Source organism: Aedes aegypti, chromosome 2 (genome assembly GCF_002204515.2).
Source record: "Aedes aegypti strain LVP_AGWG chromosome 2, AaegL5.0 Primary Assembly, whole genome shotgun sequence".
Taxonomy (NCBI): domain Eukaryota; kingdom Metazoa; phylum Arthropoda; class Insecta; order Diptera; family Culicidae; genus Aedes; species Aedes aegypti.
This window is the reverse complement of record NC_035108.1, coordinates 386,241,567-386,250,118: the sequence shown is the minus strand read 5'-3', so window position 1 is coordinate 386,250,118 and position 8,552 is coordinate 386,241,567.

Sequence of the window (8,552 nt, the reverse complement as noted above, 5' to 3'; positions counted from 1 at the left end):
ACATGAAACATGTATTAATATTGGCAAATAATTACCATTCCACCATGCAACCCATGAAGGTTCTGCGTTTGAGACTTGTTGGAAACTTTTTTTTTTATTTCCATCCAAATTTTGCGGCATCGTATATCTGATCGAAGAAAGTCTGAAAAAGTCGTGCAAAGTATGCATATAGCCTCCACTTTGGTAGGTATATAGGCTTTGCATGCATTCTTTACGATTGAATTGATTCATATAGAAGGGTGTATAACAAAAGTTATACCAACCAAAATGTTTACTGGGTTATTGGAACCCCTCCCATCGTGACAACATGTCTTTTGGTATATGTGGGAATATTATTAGTTGGGTTTGCTTCCATTAGGAGAAATCTTCCGTTTTTGCAAGTATGAAGAAAAAATATCCAAACTGTTTTGCAATCGACTACAGATGACACGCAGACTTCGTCCTTTGGCGGAGAGGCCTGTGTCATCCGCAAACAAGGATTTTTGACATCCTTGAAGTAACTCAGGCAAGTCAGATGTGAAAATATTGTATAATATTGGTCCCAAAATGCTGCCTTGGGGAACACCAGCTCTTACAGGAAGTCTTTCAGATCTGGAGTTCTGATAATTAACCTGAAGTGTACGATTTGACAGATAACTTTGAATTATTCTAACAATGTATGTTGGAAAATTAAAGTTTTTTTAATTTTACAATCAAACCTTCATGCCAAACACTGTCGAATGCTTTTTCTATGTCTAGAAGAGCAAGACCAGTAGAATAGCCTTCAGATTTATTGGAACGGATCAAATTTGTTACACGTAAAAGTTGATGAGTGGTCGAATGTCCATGGCGGTATTCTAACTGTTCATTGGCAAAAATTGAATTTTCGTTGATGTGGGCCATCATTCTGTTCAAAATGACCTTTTCAAAAAGTTTACTGATGGAGGAAAGGAAACTGATTGGACGATAGCTAGAAGCTTCTGCCAGATTTTTATCTGGTTTTAAAATTGGAACAACCTTAGCATTTTTCCATTTGTCAGGAAATATGATAATTGAAAACATTTGTTGAATATATCAACTAAAAATTATAAGCTACTTTCTGGAAGTTTCTTGATGAGGATGTAGAAAATTCCATCATCGCCAGGAGTTTTCATATATTTGATTTTTTTAATAATAGTTCTTACTTCTTCCAAATCAGTCTCACAGGCATTTTCGAAAACGTTCTCTTGATTGAGAATATTTTCGCAGTCCTGAGTAACTTGATTTTCAATTGGACTAGTAAGTCCTAAATTAAAATTGTGCGCACTTTCAAACTGCATAGCAAGTTTTTGAGCTTTTTAGCAATTAGTTAGTAATAATTTGTTTTCCTCTTTCAATGCCGGTATTGGCTTCTGAAGTTTTTTTTTAATTTCAGATAATTCCCAAAAGGGCTTAGAACCAAGGTCTAATTCAGAAATCTTATTTTCAAAATTTTTGTTTCTTAATTGAGCAAAACGTTTCTTGATTTCTTTCTGCAAATCCTACCATATAATTTTCATAACAGGATCACGAGTGCGTTGAAATTGACTTCTCCTCACGTTTTTCAGACGGATCAAGAGTTTAAGATCCTCGTCTATAATCACGAATTCACGAAGAGCATTGTCATTATCAAGCTTTGTTTGTAAAGAAATGTTAACATCAAGATTAGAGTCAATATATGTTTCATATATATTCCAGTCGGCTCGAAAATAATTGAAAGTTAATAGGATTATTAAAAAATAAATTGAATTATAATAATTGAAAATAATTGAAAGCTGATAGGATTGAGAATCGCTTCATAGGATATTTGAAATGTAACAGGGACATGGTCAGAATCAAAATCTGCATGAGTAACTGATTGGCTACAAAGATGACTAGAGTCGGTTAAGACCAAATTAATCGTAGATGGATTTCTAGAAGAGGAAAAACACGTAGGGCTATCAGGGTATTGAATTGAGAAATATCCTGAAGAGCACTCATAAAATAAAATTCTGCCGTTGGAATTATTTTGAGGATTATTCCATTACCGATGTTTGGCATTAAAGTCACCAATGACAAAAATATTTGACTTATTGCAAGTCAAGAGTCGAGTTGAAAAGTCAAATAGGCAGCTATGAAAGTATATTTACCATGCTGTGTTTCAATTGAAACACCTAAAGTTTCAAAAACTTTAGATTCTAATAACGAAAACAGTTGATGTTTTATACGCCTATGAATGATGATTGCAACTCCCCCACATGCCTGACTTGATAAATCATTACAACAAACAAAAAAGTTAGGATCTCTTTTGAGTTTAGATCCAGGTTTCAAATTCGTTTCAGTAACAATAGGGTAACGACTGTTTATTTTGATCTTAATCGCTAACAGTTGGCGCCAGTGACAAAAAGTACAGACAACAACCCTTCGAACATTCATTTTATCTGTGCTGGCCGCCTAGCGGCGACACTGATGTGTGTATTCCTTTCACTGATCGCGCTACGCTGGATTCTCAAATTTCTCAAATTTCAAACACAAGCGCATGGAAGAATGGTAGTTGGTGAACTGTCAATACGTATGGGAAATAATGAAAAACGTAAATTACTTGCAATTAGGAAACTGGATCGAAAAAGTAGTGATTAGAAATCAAGCGTAATATGAATACATAACTTTTTGTGTTTAGTTCATCTTCCATTGTGCTTTCTTTGCTTAAGGATTTCGTTTTTACTACCACTGAAAAAGAGTCATCTATTGCCTTTTCAGTTTTGAATATCGCCCTATTGGTATATGCACGTTATTAGGTGTAAGAAAATTAAACAACTCGTCCTCTTTACTATTCAGAGAACGATCATTCCAATTTAAAATATTTTAATTATTATCCGATAGAAAAACTTAATCCAATAACAATTTGATAAGTAAATTTTACACCTACTTGGACTGCTTCAGTCATAGTGATGGCTTTGAACATTGCATTAATCATTAGATTCAATTGTTCAGATAGAAAATTAAAATCAGAGGCAGACATAACACTTGAAGTGGGTACATTTGATGATTTTCGTAAGAATTTTTGGTAGACGAAGAAGCGGAGTAGGAGTTACCAGTGGCGGTAGGGTTTTTCCATTTGATTTGAAACAAGTAGAATGGGTACTCATAGTACGAATAGGGGAGAAGTTGATATACCTGCTACGATATCGGCAAAGGATTTACCGTGGGTTGATAGGGGAAGTGGTGGTAAAATGAACAGGGGTGGTAAAATGAACACCTTGCCTTTTATCGAGAAAAAACAAATTTCGATAATTTTTTATCACGTACGGGCGATTTATAGCATAAATAAGAGTGTTCGAGTTGATACGTAGGTCAATTGAAGTGAAAATATCAACGAAAACTAAGATTTAAGAAAATCATGTTTGAAAATTAGAACTGACGTAACTTTTAGCTCGGAAGACTTGAGGTTTTTCAGTGAGGTGAGTATCGCTATGATATGAGGTCGAATTTGATACCTTTAGAATTCTCTTTGAATGGGTTACAATCATTAATGGATATATTTTCGGTGAAGCAATAAAAATTTTCAGAAATATTTGTTTTGCTCGCGTTTTTCGAATGATGTTCATTTTACCACCAACAGCTGTTCATTTTACCAACATAGTGCAGGTAAAATGAACATTTCCATTGTTTTTTGCTAGCGACAAAAATATGTGAAAATTCAGCAATTTTAGTCTGAATTCGTGTTGCTGCTATAGATAACCTCCCTGTTTTTGATTGTGTGGGATAGCACTATACAAATTCCTCGTGTTTCTATCAGAAACAAGATGATTTACTTAAGGTGTTCATTTTACCACCCCTTCCCCTACATTTGAAATTAAAAGATTCGAACGCCTACCCGACGGATTAAAAAGCCCTTTTCAAACAATGACAGATTGGGTTCTCTTTTTTATAATGATTACTTGAACTGGGGAAAATCCAAGTAAATAATTTATTCTATATTTGATCTCTTCGGGTGACTTTTAGTCACTTGAGAGACCTTTCAAGACAACTTTGAATAAACGTTCAGTTTTGTCGTCAGAAATAAAAAAATTGTGCTTTTCCTCTTCAAGATATTTGAGATCTTTAAGAGTTTCTGGCAAAACGCGACAGTCTATTTTCTTTGCGATTTGGAAAGAGACCTTGATACCCCTAATGGATCTCCAGCCTAAATCCCCCAAATTCGGAACAACTGACCACGATAGGCGGCACTCTTTGCTTCCTCACTTGAATAAAAAAGCCTGGGCTAGAGGCTGCTTCGATTTGGTGTTCGGAAAATTTGTCTAGACATTCGAACTGATTGCTCATTTCGATACAATTGTCAACATTATTCATTTCACGCTTGGAAGAAAGTTCGCATTCCGGAGAAACGTCCTTTCTTCCATTCTTGCCACGTGTAGTGACAGTTTTAAATTCCACTTTTTTTGAAGGAAGTTGTGAATTCAGAGATTCACCCTTTCTTTTGTTTGTTGTTGCAACCATGTTTAGTGAATAAACGAAAGAAGACGTGACCTTCGAGAGGTTTTTTCCCAAGACGGTGTCCAAGAAGGATTACCACCAGTTGACAGTCTTTCTTCGTACTCAGCAGACGTGTTTACTTTGTATCGCGAGCTTTGTTTCGACTAAAATGAGTATTATCAGGAAAAATACTCTGGTAGTAGATTTGAGCGTTCTTCCAGCGAGACCTGAAGCTGGGAAGGTTCATCAATTTCTGGTTAACGAAATCAAGCTGCAACTTTCGGATGTGAAAAGTATACAGCTGCACAACACACGAAAGTGTGTATTTTTGGAAATGGTGAACAATGAGACCGCGCTGCGTTATGAAAAAGCGCACAATATAAAGCGCGTTTTTGTGTGGAACAACAAGGAATTCAAGATTCCTGTATACGTCGACAGTGAGGCAGTTACCGTGAGGGTACATGATCTCCCTCCTTCTGTACCTCACAAAACCGTCGGTGATTTTATGGCCAAGTTTGGAGAAGTCATATCGATCCAAAGCGAGCGATGGAGACAGTATTTTCCGGGCATACCCAACGGGGTAAGAGTGCTGCAAATGCGACTAAGGGGCTCGATTCCGTCCTACATTAACATCGAGAACGAGGTCTGCTTCGTTGAGCACAAAAACCAGCAGAGGACATGCAAGTGGTGCTCCAGGGCGGTTCATCCCAAGCAGAAATGCTTGGAGGTAACCGCAGCTGAAAACGAAAAAACAGCAACCACATCAACCACTCCACAATCACCAACCGAAACCATGTTCTGCGACGCTGATTTCCCCCCGATCAGCAGTGACGGACTCGTCGAAATAATAAACTCACTTGATGATCCAGATACACACAACAACGAAGCATCAACCGAGTCAACACCGATAGTACTACCTACGGATGCAAAACAACCGACGATCAGGGTCGATGATGACGATGACAACGGGAGCGACTCTTCTTCACCATATGAATTAGGCGATTCTACCAGCAAGCGGAGGCTGTCAGCTCGGCGCAAGAAAGAGAGTAAAAAAATATGTGCATTTCAGGGTACGCAAATCAGTTGTGATCCCAAATAGTGTGTTTATTTTCATGTAAATGTATTATACGTATCGGCCCCGTTAAGCTTAATGGCGTTTGGGCCTACCAAATAAACGAATTAGAAAAAAAAAAAAGGATTACCACCGCTAGCTTTCGCCAACGGGTCCATCGAAAACTCGAAGGCACGGGTCCAAACAAGGATCGTAAAGGGATCAATAGTAGAAAAAATAGTATTGAAAGGTACTGTTTTAGTAGCACTGAAAAGTACCATTTTTAATTTTAGCACTGAAAAGTACTGTTTAATTGCTTAAGGTAGTTTTTAAGAAAGCAAAGAGAATTCGTGTACGCACAGCACGAAGGTACGATGCGCACTGACCAATTAGCGACTAATAACATCTCCTCTGGCACCATCCGTTACTCTTCATTGAATTGATTGTTTCACCTTCGGCGTTGATCTGCACTGGTATCTCGTCCCGCGTTTTTGTAATCATAGCTTTGCGGAAAAAAATTAATAAGCTGTTGATATCTCCAGAAATATTTATCCCAACTGCTCATCAAGCTTTGCGGTACTGTGCAACTAGTTAGTCTATCTGTCGAACATCGTTACATGTTGAATAGCATTGATGTTTTATCTAAAACTCGTGATGTTACAACAAGGTAATGATCGAGATATGTAAGGGCTTCCAAAAGTCCTGACAGTTTCAACAACTGAAAACTGTCACCTATCAACCGGCACGTGGTCAATTTAAATTGGTCATGGTGTCCCAACACGCCCAAAGTTTGGCAACCCTGTAAAGCCTTCCAACATTTGATCTACTGTATGCATTTTCCTCCAGTTTCTTAGACGTACAGGAGACACACCGTGCATTGCTCATGTAAAAATATTGCACGTTGCATCGTTTGCTTGGCCTGAATACTATACATTGTGCAAAACGCAGAGCTGTTCCGATTACTTTTCGAACGTTCATGTATCAACGGATACCCTCGGGTCTCGCTACACTCGTTCTCAGCCCGGTTGGATTTGTTTACTGCCAACATATAGCAGCGTGTTGATAAATGCGATATCCGCACATGGAGCCGACAGGAAGAAAATAAATAATTCCCGCAACCATTTCGAGACACTCATGATGCTGTCGCGTTGTTGCGATTGGTGTTCGATGATGGGAAATCATAAGGAAATCAATGAGCGTGTATGTAATACTGTTGGAAAGATTGGAATTTGATAGTTTTGATACTACAAGGAAATAGTTCGGTTCACATTTTCATATTTGAGATTAAGCTCAGAGAGCCAAAAATAAGGAGATGGACGAAAAATGACCTCCCATCAATCACTCTTCACAAGGACAACTTTCTCTCACCATGATACTTTTTGGTTTATAGGTCAACATATCGTTACATTGAACGATTTTTCGTTATGCCTTTCTATGCAACATAAATAGATAACATGTGAAGTTATTCTACGTCACATTCTCTTTACCGCATTATGCTTTGACTTTCCATTTGTACTTTTTTGCAGTTGCTACTGCATCTAACGTTTGTTCTATCCCTGGTCTTGAACTCTGGAAACAAATACACCTCATTGCCTTTGGGTTCATTTATTTTCCGCTCTTCATTCCCACTCCGACTGTTTCGATCCGTTTTGTGTTTCTTTCCTAACTGCTGCTTAGTTCAAACATATGTTTTTCTTTCTGTATCATTCGTCGGTTGAACAGCGTAGTCAGTCGTGTGCCCCGGAGGCAAATATAGACATGTTGATTTGTGGGGTACAAGCTCGGTGCAGCACAATTCCTTCTCTCATCGGGAACAGAAATCCATTCGACAGGTGTTTGCCATTTATGAAACCCGAACAGTCTGATCGAAAGGCCGTATCGTGCTGTTCCACTGGGAGAATTCAACTGACGAATGTTGGGAAAGTCGAATGTTTTAGATTTTGTAATGAATTATTTATGTGAATAAAAGTTAGTCTTGAAGTCAGTTCCGCTTAGAGTTTGGCCGCACAAGATGAGTTATTTCTCCAGAAGAAAAAAACCTACAAAAATTCTTAGCGCATTACTTTGAATTTTTTTTAAGTTTCAAGATATTACTATAAGAAAAAATGTTTGCCAGCCTTTCGGTTGAGTTTTCTAACTTTTTGCTGAATTCTACTCATAAATACTTTCACAATAGGACGATATTCAAAACTGAAATGGCAATAGATGGCTTTTTTTTTCAGTGGTAGTAAAAACAAAATCCTGAAGCAAAGAAAGTACCACAGAAGATGAACTATACACAAAAAGTTATGCATTCACTTTACACTTCATTTCTTATCACTACTTTTTTGATCCAGGTTTCTAATTGCAAGTAATTTACTTTTTTCATTATTTTCCATACGTTTTGACAGTTTTCCGACTACCATTCTTCCATGCGCTTGTGTTGAAAGTTTGAAAAATTTGAGAATCCAGCGTAGCGTAGTGGGTGGAATACAAACAACAGTGTCGTCGCTCGGCGGCCAGTGAAAGAAACGTTCGAAAGGTTGTTGCCTTTACTTTTTGCTGCTGGCGCCAACTGTTAGCGTTTGAGAACGATATAAACCCCTATTCCATTGTGTACTTTATTTACCATTTATGAAGAAGATTTCAAAGTCAGACGGTGATTGAATTATTTTGAGATAGATCTTAAATTTACGCTTGATAATTTCCCGAAGTTTTTCGATCGGTTGTATATGTGGACTTTTCTCCCTGGATACTTTTCTCACTAAAATTTACATGATTCTGAAACTATCATTCTATGACATCACGACCGTAATTGCAGCTGGCTAAGTAGGATCTGAATTTTACAGGACCTTTGTACGATTCAATGAATGGGAAAATTTACTTGTCTTTGTAAACATGCTAATTTATTGCTTTAGTAGTAAAACCAGTGATGTTTTTCTTCCATAACCGCAGATATCTTGCCATGTCATATACTTGCGATATCTTGCCATGTCATATACTTCCATCGTATCGGAGGAGAACCGAAAATCACTCCTCTCTGGGGATAATTAATTTTTCACTCGATCAT